Consider the following 21,832-nt stretch of genomic DNA (forward strand, 5'->3'; position numbering starts at 1 on the left):
TAGATTTAGGGGTAGGGTAAAGGTTAAGGTTAAGGCTAGATTTTGGATTAGCATCAGGGTTAGGGCTAGTTTTAGAGTGAAGTTTAGGCTTAGGGTTAGGGTTATGTTTAGAGTGAGGGTTGATCTAAAATTAGGGCTCATGCTAGGGTTAGGGCTAGGGTTAGACTTACTGTAAGGAATATGGTTAGAACTAGGGATACGTCTAGGGTAAGAATTAGAGTTATTCTTAGGAGTAGGCTTAGGGTGAGGTTTAGGGTTTGGGCTAAAATAGGGCTAGGATTAGGACCTGGGTTAGTGTTAGGTTTAAGCCTAGGGGTTGGGCTTGATTAAGGGTTAGCACTGGGTTTAGGGTTAAGTTTAGGAGAATGGGTTGGAGTTATAGGTAGTTTTAGGGCTAGGGTGAGTGTTAGAATTAGGATTAGGCCTCGGGTTATAGTTCAGTTTGGGATTAAGGCTAGGATTAGGGCTAGAATAAGGGTTAGGTATTCTGATATGGTTAGGTCTAGGTCTCGGGCTAGGGATAATATCAGGTCTGGGGTTATGGTTAAGGATAGTTTTAGGGTTAAGTTATGGCTAGTTCTAGTGTAAGGGTTAGGTTTAGTTTAACGGTCAACTTTATAGCTATGGTTCTTATTAGTGTCACAGTGAGGGTGAGGGTTAGATTTAGGTTTACGTTAAGGTTAAGGGGTTAGGGCTTGAATTAGTGTTAGGGTTAGGTTTAGAGTTAACGTAATGGAAGGTTTTACTTTAGGTTTTAGTTATGGTTTAAGGTAATGGATGGGTTAGGTTTCAGCTATCATGTTAGGGTTAACATTAGGGTTAGGTTTATGTCTAGTGTAATGGATAGTTTTAGAGCTAGGGTTAGGGCTAGGTTATGGTTGGGATTAAGTCTAGAATTAGGATTAAGTTTAGAGACAGGGATAGGGTTTGTTTAGGGTAAGTATTAGTGTTAGGGTAAGTGTTAGTTTAGAGTTAAGGTTATGGTTAGGTAAAGATAAGGATTATTGTTTGAAATAGGGTTGGGGTAGTGCAAGTTTTATGTTTAGGTTTACTTCTAGTTCAAGATTGTGGTTAGAGTTAGGATTAGTGAAAGATATAGAGTTTTAATTAGGGTTAGGATTAGAGTTAGGGTAATGGATATTGTTACACCTAAATTTCGGACTAGGGTTAAGGTTAGGATTAGGGCTAGGGTTATGATTAGGATTTAGGATACAGCTAGGGTTCTGTTTAGTGTAAGGGTTAGGCTTTGAGCTTGGGTTAGGTCTAAGGAGAGGGTTAGGTTTAGAGTTAGGGTTTGGATTAGGGCTAGGCTTAGGTTTATGCTTAAAGCTAAGTTTAGGCCTAGGATTAGCTCTAGGTTTTGTGTAAGGTTTAGGGCTAGGGTTAGGACTTTGGGTAATGTAAAAGATAGGGTTATATTTCTGGCTAGTTTTAGGTTTACGGTTATGGCTAGGTCAAGTGTTAGGTCTAGGTTTTGGGTTAGTGTCAGCTTTAAAGCCAGTTTAAGTGCTTGGATCAGAGTCAGTGTTCGGGATAGTTTTAGGTTTAGGGTTAGAGCCAGAATTAGGATGAGGGGTAGGTCTAGGGATAGGGTAAGTGTAAGGTTTAGGTTAAGGGCTATTGTTAGGGCTAGTGATAGGATTTTGTTTAGGTCTAGGGTTAGAGTTATAGCTATATTTAGGATTAGTTTTGGGTCTAGGTGTAGTGTTAGGCTTAGGCATAAATATAGGGTTACCGGTAGGTCTAGTGTTAGATTTTGGTTTAGGTTGAGGGTTATTTTTAGACCTAGGGTTACTTTTAGGGTCCAATGAAGGTCAAAGTTAGATTTAGAGGTAGAATTAGGGCTAGGGTTAAGACTAGTAATACGGTTAGATATGAAGTTAGGCTAAGGATTTGGGTTACGACTAGGGTTAGCATATAGGTTAGGGTTTGGCTTAGGGTAAGTGATAGGGTTAGAGCTAGGGTTAGGGCTAAGGTTAGGGTTAGGAATAGGGCTAGTGTTAGTGTTAAGATTAGGGTTAAAGCTAGGTTTAAGGCTTGGATCCATGGTAGGATTTGTGTTAGGTGAGAGCTAGGGTTAGGACTATTAATAAAGTTAGGATTTTGGTTAGCCTAAGGATTAGGGATAGGTCTAGGGTTACCTTTAAGTTTAGGGTTTTGCTTAGGGTAAGGGATTGGTTTAGAGCTAGGGTTAGGGCTATGGTTAGGGTTGGAGTTAGGGTTAAATCTAGGTTTAGGCCTCAGATTAGGGCTAGTTTTTGTGTTAGGCTTAGGGATAGGTTTAGGGCCATGGCTAATATAAGAACTAGGGTAAAATTTAGGTGAGTTTTAGTGTTATGGTTAGGTTTAGGGTTAGGTTCAGTTTAAGTTTAGGATGATATTTATAGCTATGTTTTGTGTTAAAATAAGAGTCAGGTTAGGGTTTGTTTTAGGGTTAGGGATAGGACTCGAATTATTGTGAGGGTTATTCTTAGCATTGGGTTTAAGGTGAGGGCGGTGTTTAGAGCTAGGTTCAGTGTTAGGATATGAGTCAGGGTCAGAATTATTTTTAAAGTTAGTGTTAGAACTCGAATTAGGGCTAGGGATAGGTCTAGGTTTAGTGTAAATGTTTGGTTTAAGTTAATGTTTAGGGTTAGGGCTATTGCTTGGTTTTGGTTTAGTTCTAGGGTTAGATTTAGGGATAATGTAAGTGTTAAGGAGAGGCTTAGGGTGAGGGTTAGGTTTGGAGTTAGGGTTAGATCTAGGGTTAGGGCATGGAACTAAGGATAGGATTAGGGTTAGGTTTAGTATAGGGTTATGGTAAGGGATAGGATTATGGTAAGGGATAGGTTTAGGACTAGTGATAGGTATAGGGTGAGAGTAAGAGTGAGTCTCAGGGCTAAGGTTGTGTTAGGTTAGAGATAGGCCTAAATTAGTGCTAGGATTAGGACTAGGTTTATTGTTTGGCTTCACCTAGAGTTAGTTTTAGGTTTAGGTTTAAAATTAGAGTAAGAGATGACATTATCGCTAGGTATAGAGGTAGAGTGAGGGTTAGAATTAAGGTTAGGGGTAGGGTTAGGGTTAGGGTCATGATGAAAGCTAGGTTTAGGGCTAGGATGAGGGCTAGGGTGTGTTTTAGGTTTAGGACTAGTTTTAGGGCTAGGGCTAATTTCAGGTCCAGAATTATGTTTAAATTTAGTTTTAGGGTTAGGTTATGGCTACACTTAAAGTAAAGGTTAGGTGTAGGGTTATGTTCAAGTTTAGAACTAGAGGTTTTATTAGGGTCAAGGTCAGGTTTAGGGTTTGGGATAGGTTAAGGTTTAAAGTTAGGGTTTAAATTAGTGTTAGTATTAGGGTTAGTGTAATGATAGGGTTAAGATTAGAGATAGGTTTAGGTTCATGCTCGGGTTAGCATTAGGTTCATGGTTTTGGTTATGGTAATGGATAGAGTTAGATGTTGGTTTAGGGCTACGTTTATGTTTAGGAATAGGTCTAGGGTTAAAGTTAGGATTAGGGCTAAGTTTTTGGTTATGTTAGGGATAGGGTTACGATTAGGGCTAATGTAAGTTCTAGGGTGAAGTTTAGGGCTAGTTTTTGGGTTTTAGGGCTAGAGTTATTGTTAGGATTAGGTTTAGGGTTAGGGTTACGTTTAGAGCTAGTAGTGTTAGGGTCACTGTCATTCTCAGGGTTAGTTTAATTGTTTGGCTTACAACTCATATTAGGGTTAGGGTTAGGGCTAGGTTTAAGTTTAGGGTTTGGTTTAGGTTAAGGGTTAGTGTTATAGCTATAGCTCAGTTTTGTTTTAGGGCTAGGGCTAGGGTTACAGCTAGTTTTAGGATTACTGTTATAGTTTGGACTAGTGTTAGGGTTTGGCTTAGTCTTCGCTTTAGGGCTCGATTTAGAGTTAGGGTTCTTCTAAGGTTAGCTCTAGGGTCAAGGATAGGACAAGGGTTAGGGCTAGGGTTAGGGCTAGTGTTAGGGTTATGAAAAGGGTTAAAACAAGTGAAAGGTCTAATATGAGAGTTAGAGTTATTCTTATGACTAGGGTTAGGGATAGGGCTAAATTAGGGCTAAGATTAGGGCTAGGATTAGTGTCAGGGTTAGTCCTAGATTTTGGGTTAGGATTGTAATTAAGGCTATGTTTAGGGCTAAGATAATGGCTAGGGTTTTTTTACGATTAGGGCTAGAATTATGGCTAGGGCTAAAGTCAGGTCTAATGTTACAGTTAGCGATAGTTTTAGGGAAATGTTTATGGCTAGGTCTATTTTAAGGGTTAGGTATAGGGTAAGAGTCAGGTTTTGAGCTAGGGGAATTATTAGGGCCAGGGTCAGTGTTAGTGCTTGGTTTAGGTTTGAGTTTAGGGTTACAGTTCAAATTAGAGTTAGGGTTAAGGTTAGGGTAAAAATAGGGTTAGGTTTAGGGTTCAGGTTAGGTTTAGTGTAATTGATAGATTTGGGGATACTGATAGGGTTAGGTTTAGTCCTAGGGTTATCATTAGGATAAAGGTTATGTTTAGGGTAATGGATACAGTTAGAGTTAAGGTTAGGGCTAGGATTATTGTTAGGATTAAGTCTTGGGTTAGGGTTAGGGTGAGGGTTAGGATTAAGGCTAGGTTTACAGCTTTGATGAGGGTTTGTGTTAGGGTTAGGGATGGAATTATGGCTAGGGCTAAAGTCAGGTCTAGTGTTACAGTTAGCAATAGTTTTAGGGAAATGTTTATGGCTAGGTCTATTTTAAGGGTTAGGTATAGGGTAAGGGTCAGGTTTTGAGCTAGGGGAATTATTAGGGCCAGGGTCAGTGTTATTGCTTGGTTTAGGTTTGAGTTTAGGGTTACAGCTCAAATTAGAGTTAGGGTTAAGGTTAGGGTAAAAATAGGGTTAGGTTTAGGGTTTAGGTTAGGTTTAGTGTAATTGATAGATTTGGGGATACTGATAGGGTTAGGTTTAGTCCTAGGGTTATCATTAGGATAAAGGTTATGTTTAGGGTAATGGATACAGTTAGAGTTAAGGTTAGGGCTAGGATTATTGTTAGGATTAAGTCTTGGGTTAGGGTTAGGGTGAGGGTTAGGATTAAGGCTAGGTTTACAGCTTTGATGAGGGTTTGTGTTAGGGTTAAGGATAGAATTATGGCTAGGGATAATGTCAGGTCTAGGGTTACAGTTAGGGATAGTTTTATGAAAATTTTATGGCTAGGTCTATTATAAGGTTTAGGTATAGGGTAAGAGTCAGGTTTAGAGCTAGGGCAATTTTTAGGACCAGGGTAATTTTTAGGGCTTAGTTTAGGTTTGAGTTTAGGGTTACAGCTTGAATTAGAGTTAGGGTTAGGTTTAGGGTAAAGATAGGGTTAGGTTTAAGGTTCAGGTTAGGTTCAGGGAAATTGATAGTTTTGTGGATGGTGATAGGGTTACGGTTAGTCTTAGGGTTAGCATTAGGATAAGGGTTATGTTTAGGGTAATGTATACAGTTATATTAAGGTTAGGGATAGGGTTATTGTTAGGATTAGGTCTTGGGTTAAGGTTAGGGTGAGGGTTAGGATTAAGACTAGGTTTTTGCCTCGGATGAGGGTTTGTGTTAAGGCTAGGGCTAGGATTAAGGCTAGGTCTAATATCAGGTCTAGCATTACAGTTAAGGGTAGTTGTAGATTTTGGTTATAAACAGGTCTACTGTAAGGGTTAAGTTTAGGGTAAAGGTCAGGTTTAGAGCTAGGTGTGTTATTAAGGTCAGGGTCAGGATTTGGGATTGGTTTCAGTTAAGGTTTAGAGTTAAGGCTCCAATTAGCATTAGGTTCAGAGTAATGTATATGGTTATGTTTAGGATTCAGGATAGGTTTAGTATTTTGAATAGCCTTAGGGATAGCTATACAGTTAGGTTAATCCTATTGTTAGCATTTGGTTAGGCTTATGTTTAGGGTAATGGATAGCATTACAGCTAGGATTGAGGCTAAGTTCATGGTTAGGATTAGGGCAATTTAGGGTTAGGGTTAGGGTTATGTTTAGCCCTAGGGTTAGGGTTAGGTTTAGGGTAAGGGTCATGGTTTGATCAAGATTTAGGGCTAGGGCTAGGGTTAGGATTAGAGCAAGTCTAGGGTAAAAGTTAGGGTTAAGGCTACATTAAGCATTAGGTTTAGGGTTAGGGTTATGGTAATGAATAAAGTTAGAGCTAGGTTTGGACAATGGTTACAGTCAAAATTAGGGTTAAAGTTAGGGTTAAGGATAGGGCTATGTTAATGTTTAGGGTTAGAATTAGGGCTCAGTTTTGAGGTAGTGTTAGGGTTAGAGTTACTTTATTCAAATTTATTTGATACAATCCAGGATTCATCTTTAACTAACCTTACTCTGTTTCCCAGATTTAGGTCTTTTGGTTCAACTGTTTTGTGTCTGAAACAGTTAATGTTTTCATTTTACTTTATTTTGATCTATACAAGTAAATGTAAATTGGCATAGAAATCAAACAGAATTTATGCTAGCTCCTTGAAACTGCACACATACTATCTCAGTTCTTTGTGGGGGACACTCTGGTATGTTCCTTGTGAGTATAGGTCTAAGCTGAAGCATGCAAAAAAAACTTTATCCGAGAGACCTTTAAGAGAAAACAGGGAATATGCATGGACTGAAATTCCTCCCATAATTATTTTGTCAGATTTGTTTGATACTGAGCAGGATTCAGTATTTAGCTTTCCCCACAAAGCTCTCCAAGTGTGGGACTTCTAGGATCAATGGTTCTCTCATCAGGTTAGTTTTAGTGTTAGGTTTAGGGTTAGGGCTAGGTTTAGATATAGTGTTAGAGTGAGAGTAAGTTTTGTAAAAATTTCTTTGATGCTTGGAAAGAGTCAATTTTTACCTAGCCTTAATATGTTCCACAGGTTTGGGCCTTCTAATTTCAATGGTTTGCTAACAGGGACACTCTGTATTTTAAGTTTTCACTTCATACTGACCAATATAGGTAAATGAAAATGGAGATTGAAATCAAACCGAGTTGGTGCTAGCTGCATGAAACTTCAAACACTGAATCAGTTCTCTGTGGGAAATCTCTGGTTTGTTCTTTGTGAAAGTAGCCCTATAATGAAGATGAAAAAAAAACAACTTTATCTGAGATCCCTTTAGAAGAAAACAGAGAAATATGCATGAACTGAAATACCACCCGAATTATTTGATCATATTTCTTTGAAACTGCATAGGATTCATCTGATAGCTTAGCCCACTAGGCTCCCCAAATTTGGAATTTCAGTTTTTCAATCAGGTTAAGGTTTGTGTTAAGGATAGTGTTAGAGCTAGTGTTAAAGCTAGTATTAGGATTAGAGTTACTTTTTAAAAATTTCTTTGATACTGGGCAGGATTCATTGTTTTCTTACTATACTCCACCTGTTTGGGCCTCCTAGGTTCAATGGTTTACTGTAAGGAACAGTTTGTATTTTAAAGTTTTATTTCATTTTGTCCTATACAGATAAATGAAAATGGAGTTGAAAATCAAACAGCATTAATACTAGGTTCTTGAAACTTCACACTCCATCAATTCTCTGTGAGTAATTTCTGGTTTGTTCTTGTGACAGTAGGCCTAAGCTGAAGCATGTAACAACAACTGTATCTAAGAGTCCTTTAGGAGATAACAGGAATATATGCATGTACTGATATACTCCATCAAATTTTTGGACAGATTTCTTTGATACTGCACAGCATTCATCCCTTAGCTTTCCCCACTAGGCTTCCCAAGTTTGGATATTCTATGGTCAAAGGTTTTATAAAAATTTTAGGGTTAGGGGAAGAGCTAGGGTTAGATCTAGTGTTAGGGTTAGAGTTAGTTTCATTCAAAATTCTTTGATTCTTGGCAGGATTTATCTTTTAGCTAGATTTATTCTGTTCCACAGGTTTAGGCTTTCTCCATTCACAGGTTCACTGTCAGGAACATTTTGTATTTTAAGATTTCACTTCATTTTTACCTATACAGGAAAGTTAATGGAGTTGAAAATCAAACAGGGTTTGTGCTAGCTTATTGAAACTTCACACACTCCATCAGTTCCCTATAGGGACTCTGGATGTTCTTTGTAAAAGTAGGTCTATGCTTAAGCATGCAAAACCAATTTAATCTGAGAGCCCTTTAGGAGAAAACAGGAAAATATGCATGCGCTGAAATACTTCCCATGATTATTTGGTCAGATTTGTTTGATGCTGCGTAGTATTCATTACTTAGCTTGCCCCACAAAGCTCCCAAGTGCAGGAATTCTAGAATCAATGGTTTGCTAATCATTTTAGGTTTAGTGTTAGTTAGGTTTAGGGTTAGGGCTAGGGCTGTGTTAGAGGTAATTTTAGTGTGAGATGTAGTTTTGTTCAAATTTCTTTGATACTGGGCCAAAGTCATCTTTTATCTAGCCTTAATATGCTCCCAAGGTATGTTCTTCTCAATTAAATGGTTCCCTATCATAAACACTTTGTATTTTAAGGTTTCACTTCATTTTGACACCTATGGTAAATGGAAATGGAGGTGGAAATAAAACAGGCATCCCTTCCCCTAAAACTAACCCTAAACCTAACCATAAACATAGCCCTAATCCTAAGCCTAAGCATAAAATTAACCCTAGAACTATTCCTAGCCCTAATTTAGCCCCAACCCTCACCCTTACTCTAGCCCTAAGACTATCTCTAACTCTTGCCATAGCCCTATTCCTAGTTCTAACCCTATCCTTTACCATAACCCAAATATTAGCCCTAATCTTAGCTCTAACACTAGCCATAGCCCGAATCCTAGAATTAACCATAACTCTAAATCTACTCCTAAGCCTAAACTCACCCTATCAATGGCAATAACACTAATGCTAACCATAAAACTACCCTTAACTTTAGATTTAGGACTAAAACAAAACTGAGCCATAGGACTAACCTTAAACCTTAACCTAAACCAAATTCTAACCCTACATTTAGCCCTAAGCCTACCCCAAATTTGAGTCCTATCCCTAACAATAAAACAAACCGTGACCCTGGCTATGACCCTAACACTAACCCTAGTTCAAAACATTTCCCTAAAAGTAAACCTAATCCCCAAACTAGACTTAGTTCTAAATGTAACCCTAAAGCTAGTCCTAATTATACCCTTAGTTCTTACATTAGCTGGATCCCTTAGGAGAACCCTAACATAACCCCAAACCTAGCCCTAATCCAAGACCCAACCCTAGCTTTAACCTTAACTCAAATCATAAACCTAGTCCTAACCCTTTCCCTAAACCTAACCCTAACTTTAATCCTTGCACTAAACCTACACCTAACCATAACCCTAGCACTGACTTGAACCATAAACCTAGCCCTCACCCTAGCTCTACCATATCCATTACCCAAACCTTAACACTAACCTTAATGCTAATCCTCAGGCTGACCATAGCACTATCCCTACACCTAACCTATCAATTACCCTAAACCTAACCTTAACCCTACCCCTAATAATATCATTATGCTACATGTAACCTTAACCCTAATGCTATCCCGAGCCCTAATCCTAACACTAAACCTAACCCTAAACCTAATTCTAACCCTAACACAAATCCTAAAGCTAACACTATCATTAATCGTAACACAAAACCTAAACCTAAACATAACCTAAAACCTAATTCCATTCCTCCCTCTAACCCTAACCCTAACCCTAACACTAACCCTAACCCTAACCCTACCCCTCATTCTAACACAAACCCTAACACTAACCCTAACACTAATCCTAACCCTAACCCTAAAACTACCTCTATCTGTAACCATAACCCTAACAATAACACTTACCCTAATTCTAACCCTAACATGAAACCTACTCCTAACCCTAACCCTAAAACTAACTCTAACACTAACCTTAACTCTATTGCTAACACTAACACTGACCCTAACACTAATTTTAACCCTAACCCTAACACTAACCCTAATCATAACCCTAAACATATCACTAACCCTAACCCTAAACCTAACCTGAACACTAGCAGTAACCCTAACCCTAACCCTAACCAAACAGTAACACTAATTGTAATCTTAAAAATAAATGCAAACTTAACACTAAACCTAACCCTAACCCTTAACCTAACACTACTCCTAAACCTATCCCTAATAGTAACAAAAACCATAAACCTAATCCTAAACATAACTAACCCTAGCCCCAACCCTAACCCTAACACTAACCCTAACCCTAAACCTAACCCTAATATGAACTGTAACTCTAACTCTAATACTAAACCTAACCCTAACACAAACCCGAACACTAAGCCTAAAACACACCCTAATCTAACTCTAACACTCACTCTAACCCTAAACCTAACCCTAATCCAAACCTTAGAACTAAACCTAACCCTAACCCTAAACCTTAATCTAAACCTAAACTTAACCCGAGCCCTAACCTTAAAGATAACATTAACCCTAACACTAACACTAACCCTAATCCTAAATCTAAACCTTAAACTTGCCCTACCCCTACCCCTACCCCTAACCTTAATGCTAAGCCTAACACTAATTCTAAACTAAACACTAACACTAATCCTAAACCTAACCCTAACCTTACACCTAAACCTAACCCTACACCTAAACTTAACACTAACATGAATACAAACCCTAACACAAATATTAACCATAAAACTAACCCAACACTAACCCTAAACCTTACTGAACCCTAACACTGATCCTAACAATAAACATAAACATAAACATAAAACTAACCCTACCCTAATATTAAGCCTAACCCTACACCTAACCGTAACACTAACTCTAACCCTAACCCTAACACTAACCCAAAACCTATCCGTAAACCTAACACTATACATAACACTAACAGTAACCCTAAAACTAACCCTAAAACTAAACCTAACCCTAACCTTAACGCTAACACTAACACTAGCAAGAAACCTAACCCTAATTCTAACACTCACCCTAACCCTAACCATATTACTAACACAAATCCTAACTCTCACGGTAACCCTAACACTAACCCTAAACCTAATCTTAACCCTAACCCTAACACTAACCCTAACTATAACCCTAACACAAAACCTAATCCGTACCCTAACCTTAACCCTATCACTAACCGAACTCTAACACTAAAGCTACACTAATTGTAAGCCTAAGACTGACCCTAACCCTAAATCTAACCATAATCCTAAAACTAACACTAATCCTAACCCTAACACTAACTCTGTCACTAAACCTAACCCTAAACCTAACCCTAACCCTAACCATAACCCTAAAACTAACACTAATCCTAACCCTAACACTAACTCTGTCACTAAACCTAACCCCTAACCTAACCCTAAACCTAACATTAACCCTAACCCTAACACTAACATTAACTTTAAACCTAACCCTAAACCTTACACTCAACCTAACACAAAACCTAACACTAACCCTAACACGAACACGAAACCTAACCCTAACCCTAACTATTACTCTAACCCTAACCCTAACACAAACCCTAACCAAAACCATAACCCTAACACTAAAATAATCCTAAACCTAAAGTAACCCTAACCCTAACACTAACACTAAACATAATCTGAACCCTAACTCTATCACTAACCCTAAGCCTAACCCTAAATATAAACCTAACAATAAAGCCAATTTCAACCTTAACCCTAAGCCTAACATGATCATTAACCATATCTCTAATCCTAAATAAAACACTAACCCTAACCCAAACGTAACACTAACCCAAACCCTAATCTTAACACTAAACTAAGCTAATCATAACTGAAATGCTAACATTAACCCTGACCCTAACACAAACCTTAACCCAAACACTATCACTAACCCTAATCCTTATGTTAACTCTTAAACTAAACGTAAGTTTAACGATAACCCTAATCCTAACCCTTACCCTAACACTAACACTAACACTAACACTAACCCTATCACTAACCCTAAACCTAACCCTAACTCAAACAATATCACTTAACATAACTCTAACCCTAACACTAACCCTAAACCTAAACCTAAACCTATCCCTAAACTTAACACTATTCCTAACCATAACCATTACACTAACCCTAACCCTTACACTAAACCTAATTTTAACACTAAGCCTAAACCTAGCACTTATTCTAACCCTAACACTAACCCTAACCCTAACACTTATTCTAACACTAATACTAACCATAACGCTAACCCTAAACCTAACCCTAAACTTAACAAAATGCTAAATTTAACCCTAATCCAAACACTAAACCTAAAACTATCTCTAACCCTAACACTATTCCTAATCCTAACCCTAAACATAAACCTAACAGTAAAATAAGCCTAACTCTAAATTTATCCCTAACCCTAACCCTAAAACTAAACCTTAACTACCCTAACACGATCCCTAATCTAACCCTAAACCTAATCCTAACCCTAAACCTAACTCTAAATGTAACCCTAAACCTAAAACTAAAACTAACACTAACCCTAACTCAAAATCCAACCCTAAACCTAACCCTAAAACAAACCCTAACCCCAAACCTAACTATAAGACTAACCCTAAATCTAACCGTAACCCTAACAATAAACTTAATCTTAACCTTAACCCTAAACCTAACGTAAAACTAACCTTAACCCAAATCATATCTTTACAACAAACTCTAATCCAAACCCTAACCCTAACACTAACACTAACCCTAATGTTAAACCTAACCCTAATCCTAACACTAACCCTTACCCAAACTCCAACCGTATCACTAATCCTAACCAAACTCTAACCCTAAACCTAACACTAAGCCTAAACTTAACCCTAATCCTAACACTAACCCTAACCTACATGTAACCCTAAAACTAAGCCTCACTCTAAACCTCATACTAACCATAACCGTAACCATAACACTTACCCTGTCCTTAAACCTAACACAAACCCTAACTCTAACCCTTATCCTAACACAAACCATATCCTTCACCCTAAGAGTAATCCTAACACAAACCCTAACCCTAACCCTAACTCTAAAACTGACCCTAACCCTAAACATAACATGTACTGTAACCATAACATTAACCCTATCCGTAAGCTAACCATACCCCTAACAATATCCCTAATCCTAAAACTAACCTTAACCTATACGTAACCCTAATAACATCCCTAACCCTAACCCCAAAACTAAGAGTAAACATAACCTTAAACCTATCCCTAACCCTAACACTAAGCCTAACACTAATGCTAAAATGAACCCCAAACCTAACACTAACACTAACACTAACCCTAATCCTTAAAATAACCCTAAACCTAAAACTAACCCTAACACTAACCCTAACCCTAAACCTAAACCTAACATTAACCCTAACCTTAAACCTTACACAAACCATAAATCTTACCCTAAAACTAAACCTAACCCTATCTGTAACCCTAACCCTAACACTAAACCTAAACCTAAACCTAATCCTATTTCTATAACTAACCCTAACACTAACCCTAACCCTAACTTTAACATAAACTTAACATTAATCCTAACCTTAATCCTAACATAAACCCTAACGCTAACGCTAACTCTAATCTAAACCTAACCCTAACCCAAACCCTAACACTAAACCTAACCCTAACATTACACTTAACCCTAGCACTAACACTAACCTTAACCCTAACAGTACCGTAACAGTAACCCTAACCCTAAACCTAATCCTTACCATAACCGTAAACCTAACCATAATCCTATCCCTAACACTAACCTTAAAACTCAGCCTTACCCTAAGCCTACCCTAACCGTAACACTATGCTGAAACCTAACGCTAATCCTTACCCCAAAACTATTTCTGACACTAACCCTAACTGTCACTCTAACCATAACTCTCACCATAATTCTCAACATAACCCTAAAACAAATCCTAACACTAAACCTAACATGAACACTAACAGTAACTCTAAAAATAACCCTAAACCTAAGTCTAACTCTGACACTAAACCTAACCCTAACCATTACTCTAACACTAACCCTAACGCTAACCCTAACACTATTTCTCTCTAAGCTTCATCCTAAACCTAAACCTAACACTAACCCTAACACTAAAACTAACCCTAAAACTAACCTTTTCAATAACACTAACCTCAACTCTAACCATAACCCTAACAATAAACCTAATTCTAACATTAACTCTAATCCTAATACTAACCATAATGCTAACCCAAATCCTAACCCTAACACAAGACCTAAAACATAACTGTAACCCCAACACTGATCATAAACCTAACCCAAAACCTAACCCTAAGCCAAAAACTAACCCAACCCCTAACCCTAACTCTAACCCTATTCCTTTCATTTAAACTAAACCTAACCCTAAACCTAACCATAACACTAACTCTAAACTTAACCCTAAACATAACACTAACCCTAACCATACTACTAACCCTAACACTAACTCTAAACCTATTTCTAATCCTAACACTTTTTCTACCCATAAATCTAACCCTAACCCTAACACTAACAGTAAGCCTAACCCTAAACCTAACCCTAAACCTAAAACTAACCCTAACCCTAATCCTAACACGTACCCTAATCCTAACTCTAACACTAACGATAACCCTAACCCTAACCCTAACGCTAACACTAACCCTAACCCTAATGCTAAACCTAACCCTAATCATGACACTAAAACTAATCATACCAATAACCCTAGCCCTAAACCTAAACCTAAACATAACACTAACCTTAACTCTAACCCTAACACAAACACTAACTCTAACCCTAACCCTAAGTAAACCTAACCTAACCCTAACCCTAACACGAACCGTAACACCAACCCTAACCCTAACCGTAATATTAACCCAAAACTTAACCCTAATCCTAACTTAACCCTAACCCTAAACCTAAAACTAACCTTAATCCTAATCATAACTGTAACCCTAAACATGAAACTAACCCAAAACCTAAGAATAAACTTAACCCTAACCCTAACTTTAAACCTAACACTCAACCTAACCCAAACCCTTACAGTAATACTAAATGTAATAATAACCGTAAACCTAACCCTCCACCTTACCTTAACCCTAATCAAACACTAACACCATAACACTAACCCTTACCTTAATGCTAACCCTAGCCCTAACCCTAAAATTTACACTAAACCTAACCCTAAACATTAACCTAACACTAACCTTAACCCCAACACGAACCATAAACCTAACCCTAACCCTAAATAAACCTAAATTTCACCCTATCTCTAAAACAAACCCTAACCCCAAACCTAACCCTAACACTAACCCTAACCCTAAAACTAACACTAACTTAAACCTAACCAAACCAAACACTAATACAAATCCTAATCATAACAGTAACCCTAACAATAATACTAACCCTGAAACTCACATTAACTTTAACCCTAAACCTAACTCTAACCCTAACACTCATTCTAACCCTAACAATAACAGTAAAACTAACGCTAATAATAACCCCAACCCGAACCCTAACCTTACATTAACCCTAACTTTAACAATAACACTAACCCTAACACTGACACTAACCCAAACCCTAAGCCTAACTATAAAACCAACCCTAACCCTAACAATAACCCTAACCCTAAACTTACCCTAACTCTAACACTAAGCTAACACTAACCCTAATCCTAATTTTACCCCTAACTCTAACCACAATCCTAACCCTAAAACTAACCCAAACACTAACTCAAAACCTAAGACTAATCCTAACCCTAAATATAACCCTAAAACTTACACTAATACTAGCCCTAAGGCTAAAATGAACTCTTACCCTAAGCCTAACAGTAGCCCTAACCTTTACCCCACACCTAATCCTATCCTTAAACCTAACCATAAACCTAACCCTAACACTGATCCTAACTCTAACCCTAACCCAAAAACTAACACTAACCATAATCCTAACCTGAAACCTAACCATAAACCTAACACTAACCCTAACTCTAACCGTAACCAGAAACCTAACACTAACCTAACACTAATCCTAACCAGGAACTAACCCTAATCCTAACACTAACCCTAACCCTTACCTAATCCTAACACTAATCCTAAACCTAACAATAATATGAAACCTTACCCTAAGCCAAACCCTAACCCTATCCCTAACCCTAACTCTTACATTAAAACTAAACCTAACTCTAAACCTGACACTAACCCTAATTTTAACTCTAAATGTAAATCTTAAACTAATTATAACACTAAACCAAACACTAACGCTAACCCTAACTATAATCCTAACACTAATCCTAACATTAATCCTAAACCTAAACCTAAACCTAACAGGAACCCTAAGCCAAACGCTCACCCTTACCTAAATCTAAACCTGAACCTATCCTTAACAGGAACCCTAAACCAAAACCTAACCCCAAACCTAACACTAACCCCTACCCTAAACCTAACACTAACCCTAACTTAACCTTAATCCTAACACAAACCCTAACCCTAACTCTAACAGTCACCCTAACCCTAACACTAACACTAATTATAACCCTAAAACTAAACCTAAACCTTAACCTATCACTGACCCTAAAAATCACACTAACCCTAACACTAAGCTTAACACTATCCTTAACCCTAACACTAACGCTAATCCTAATCACCACCCAAACCATAATTCTAACCATAACACTAACCATAACGTACACCATAAACTTAACCCTAACCCCAACCCTAACCTAACCATAATTCTAACTCTAAATTTACACTAACCTCAACCCTAACACTAAACCTAACACTAACCCAAACTCTAACACTAACCCTAACCCTAACCGTAACCCTAAACGAACTCTAACCCTAACCCTAAAACTAACACTAACCCTATCCCTAACCCTAATCCTAGCCCTAAAACTAACCCTAACCCAAAACCGAACCCTAACACTAACCCTACCTGAAGCCTAACCCTATCACTAAACCAAACTTTAAGTGTAACCCTAACTCTAACTCTAATCTTAACACTAAATCTCAACCTAACACTAACCCTAACTTTATCCTAATAAGATCCCAAACCTAATCCTAACCCTAACCTAATCATAACCCTAACTCTAACACAAACACTAAACCTAATCCTAAAACTAACCCTAACTTTAACCTAACTGTAAGCCTAACCATAACATAAACCTAACACTAACCATAACACTAACCCTAACCCTAATCCTAACACTTACACTAAAATTAAATCTAACCATAAACCAAACACTAATCCTAAACCCAACCCTAAATTAACCTTAAAACTAACACTAACCCTAACACTTACACTAACACTAACCGTAAACCTAATGCAAACCCTAACCCTAAACCTCAATATAACCCTAATTCTAAACTAAACCATATCCCTAATCCTTTATGTAACCCTAACACAAACCATAACCAAAACCATAAACCTAACACTAACCTAAGCCTCACCATAACTCATACCTAATCTAAACCCTAACTTAAATACTAACCCAAACCCTAACATTAAAGGTAACCCTAACCATAATCCTTAACTTATCACTAAACCTAACCCTAAACATAACACTAAACCTAAATTTAACATTAACCCTAACCCTAAAACTAACCCTAACTCTAAATCTAAATCTAACCCTAACCCTACCCTTAAACCTAACACTAACCCTAACCCTAACTCTAAACACAATCCAACCATAACCCTAAATCTAACCCTAAAACAAATCCTAACCCTAATACTAACCCTAAAACAAACCATAACCCTAACCCTAACACCATTCCTAATCCTAATCATAACAATAACTCTGACACTAACCCTAAACGTAACTATAAAACTAACCCTAACCCTAACACCAACTTTAAACCTAACCCTAAACCTTACTCTAACCCTAAACCTAAACCTAACACTAACACTAACCATAACCCTAAACCTAACTTAAATCCTAACTGTAACCTAACACTAAACCTAACCCTAAACTTAACCCTAACCCAAAACCTAACCCTAACTCTAACCCTATCCTAACACTATCTCTAACCCTAAACCTAACACAAATCCTGAACCTAACTCTAACCCTAAGCGAAACACTAATCCTAACCCTAACCCTAACCAAAAACTTACACCTAACACTAACACTAACACTAAATCTACACCTAACCATAACCCTAACAGTAACCCTAACACAAACCAACAACCTAAACCCACCTAACACAAACCCTAATGATAACCCTAACCTTAACACAAATCATAACTCAAACCACAGCCTTAATTCTAACCTAACCTTAACCCTAACACTTACCTAACCCTAACCGTAACCCTAAACCTTACCCTACACTAAACCTAACCCTAATACAAAACTTATCACTAACCTTAACCTTAACCCTAAACCTAACCGAAACACTACCCTAACCCTAACCCTATCGCTATCATGAACCCTAACCCTAAGACTTACCCTAACCCTAAACCTAACCCTAATTCTCACCCTAAACTAACCCTAAACCTAAATCTAACTGTAACACTAACACTAACCTTTACCCTAACCCTAAATCTAACACTAACCCTTACTGTAAACCTAACCCTAACACTAACCCACACCATAAACAATACCCTAAAATGAATCCTAAAACTTACACGAACCCTAACCCGATAACTAACCCTAAATCTAACCCGAACACTAACCCTAAAACTAAAACTAAACCTAACACTAAACCTAACACTGAAACTAAACCTAACCGTAACCCTAAACCTATCCCTTAGCCAAACCTTTAATTTAAACCTAAAACTAACCCTATCCATAACCCTATTTCTAACACTAATCATAACCCTAATCCTAACCCTAACACTAACCCCAAACCTATAACTAATCCTAAACCTATCACTAACCCTAATTCTAACCCTAACCCAAACACTAAACCTAAACCTCAACCCAACATAAACCATAAACCTAACCATAACCCTAACCCTAACACTAACCCCAACCCTAACCCAAATCCTAACACTTAAACTAACCCTAACCCTAACCCAATCCCTAACCCTGATCCTCACCCTACTTCTAAAACTAACCCTAAACCTAACCCTGATCTGTTTTCAAAGAATAACCCTACAACTTACCTAAGACTAATCCTAAACCTAATCCTAATGCTATCATTAAGCCTAACCATGACCCTAACCCTAAACCTAAAAGTAACCCTAACTTTAACACTAATCCTAACCCTAACCTTAACCCTAACCCTAACTCTAACCCTAATCCAATCATAACACTAACCCTAAATCTAATCAAAACCCTAAACCTAACCCTCAACCTAATATGAACCATAACTCTAACCCTAACATTAACCCTAACACTAACACGAACCTTAACCCTAATCCTAACTATTAAACTAATCCTTAACCTAACCCAATCCCTAACCTTGATCCTCACTCTAATTCTAAATTTAATCGTAAACCTTACCCTAACCTGATCCCTAACCCTGATCTTCACACTAATTCTAAAACTAACCCTAAACCTAACTGTAACCCATACCCTAACAGTAACCCTAACTCTTAAATAATACTAAACCTAAACCTAACCTTAACCCTATCACTAACTCTAACCGTAGCACTAACCCTAAACCTAACACTAAACCTAACTTTAACACTAGATCTAACCGTAACCCTAACATTAAAACTAACACTAAACCTAATCCTAACCCTAAACTTAACACTTACCCTAACTCTACCCATAACCCTAACACTAACACTAACCCCACTAACTCTAACCCTAACTCTAACTATAATCAAATTGAAACCCTAAATCTAACCCTAACAAAAATCCTATCCCTAACCCTAACCCTAACAAAAACCCTAACCCGAACCCTAACCCTAACCCAATCCCTAATCCGAACACTAACCCAAACCCTTACCCTAACATTAATCCTAACCATAACCTTAAACCTAACACTAACCCTAACCCTAACCCTAACCCTAACACTATCACTAACACTAAACCTATCCCAAATCCTAAACCTAACAGTAACACTAATCCTAACCATAACTCTAACACTAATCCTAAACCTAAACATAACACAAAACCTAATCCTAACACTAACCCTAACCCTAAACCTAACCCTAAGTGTAACACTAAACCTACCCTAAACATAACCCTAACACTAATACTAATTCTAAATTTTACCCTAAAATGAATCTAAACACTAACACGAACCTATGCCTAGCATTAACCCTAATTCTAACCCTAAACTCTAACACCAAAACTAAACTTAACCCTTACCCTAACACAAACCCTAAGTATAAACCTAATTCTAACACTAACACTAACCCTAACACTAAACCTAACCCTATCACTCACCCTAATACTAAACCTAAACCTCACACTAACACTAACAATAACCCTAAACCTATCCCTAATCCTAACCATAAATTTAACCCTAACCCTAACACAAACCTAACCCTAACCTTACACATATACCTAACTGCAACCCTATCCCTATCCCTAACTTTTACACTAAACCTAATCCTAAACCTAAATTTAACTCTAACACTAACCCTAACTCTAAGCCTAACCCTAAACCTCACCCTAACCCTAACCCTAACCCTAACCCTAACTCTATCACAAACCCTAAACCGAACTCTAACCCTAAGCAAAACACTAATCATAACCCGAACCATAACACTTACCTTAACAGTAACCCTAACATTAACCGAATATTTACACCTAACTCTAACAATAAACCTAGCCCTAACCCTAACAGGAACCCTAACTCGAACCTTAACATTAACCATCACTAAAACCCACACTCTAAACCAAATCCTAACACAAACTCTAACTCAAAACTTAACACAAACCCTAACCCAAGCCACAATCCTAACCCTAACCCTTACCTAAACCTAACCCTAAACCATACCCTAGCATTGTCCCTAAACCTAACACTAAACCTAACCCTAACCCTAACCCTAACCATAACCATAACCATAACCATAACCATAACCATAACATTAATCCTAAATCTAATTCTAACCCTAACAGTAACTCTATTCCTAACCCTAACCGTAAAAATGACACTAATCTTAACCCTAATCCTAAACCTAATACTAACCAAAATTCTAAGCCTAACCCTAACCGTAACACATACACTAACCCTAACCCTAACCGTATCACTAACCCTAAACCTATCCCAAACCCTAACACTATATCTAACCCTATCCATAACTCTAAACCTAACACTAACAGTAACCCTAACACTAACCCTAACCCTAAACCTAACATGAACACTAACCCTAACCATAACACTAAACCTAGCCCTAACTCTAGCCATAAATGCAACATTAACTCTATACCTAACCCTAACCAAAACACTAAAACTAACCCTAACCATAACCCTACAACGAACCTTAACCCTAATACAAACCTAAACCTAACACTAACCCTAACCCTAACTCTATCCTTAACCCTATTCTTATCCCTAACACTTACACTAAACCTAACCATACTCCTAACACTAACCCTAACCATAAACCTAATGTTAATCCTAACACTAACCCTAACCTAACCCTAACCCTATCACTAACCCTAATTCTAACCCTAAAACTAACACTAATCCTAACCACACCCCAAAACCTTACCCTAATCTTAACCATAACCATAAACCTAACCCTAACACAAACCCTAAAACTAACCCTAGCACTAATCGAAACCTAACCCTAATATTAACACTAAAGCAATCTCCAAACCTAAACCTAACGCTAACTGTAACCCTGACCCTAACACTAATCCTAAACCTAACACTAACTTTAACTCTAACACTAACCCTAACCCTAAAAGTAACCCTAACCCTAACCCTAAATCTAACACTAACCCTAACACTAACCCTAAACCTAACCCTAACCCTAACACTAACTATAACCATAAACCTTACACAAAACCTAAACCCAACTGTAATCCTAAGCGAATCACTAATTCTAACCATAACCATAACCATAACCATAACCATAACCATAACCATAACACTACCTGTAACCC

This window comes from Ictidomys tridecemlineatus, chromosome 1 (genome assembly GCF_052094955.1).
Source record: "Ictidomys tridecemlineatus isolate mIctTri1 chromosome 1, mIctTri1.hap1, whole genome shotgun sequence".
NCBI classification, from domain to species: domain Eukaryota; kingdom Metazoa; phylum Chordata; class Mammalia; order Rodentia; family Sciuridae; genus Ictidomys; species Ictidomys tridecemlineatus.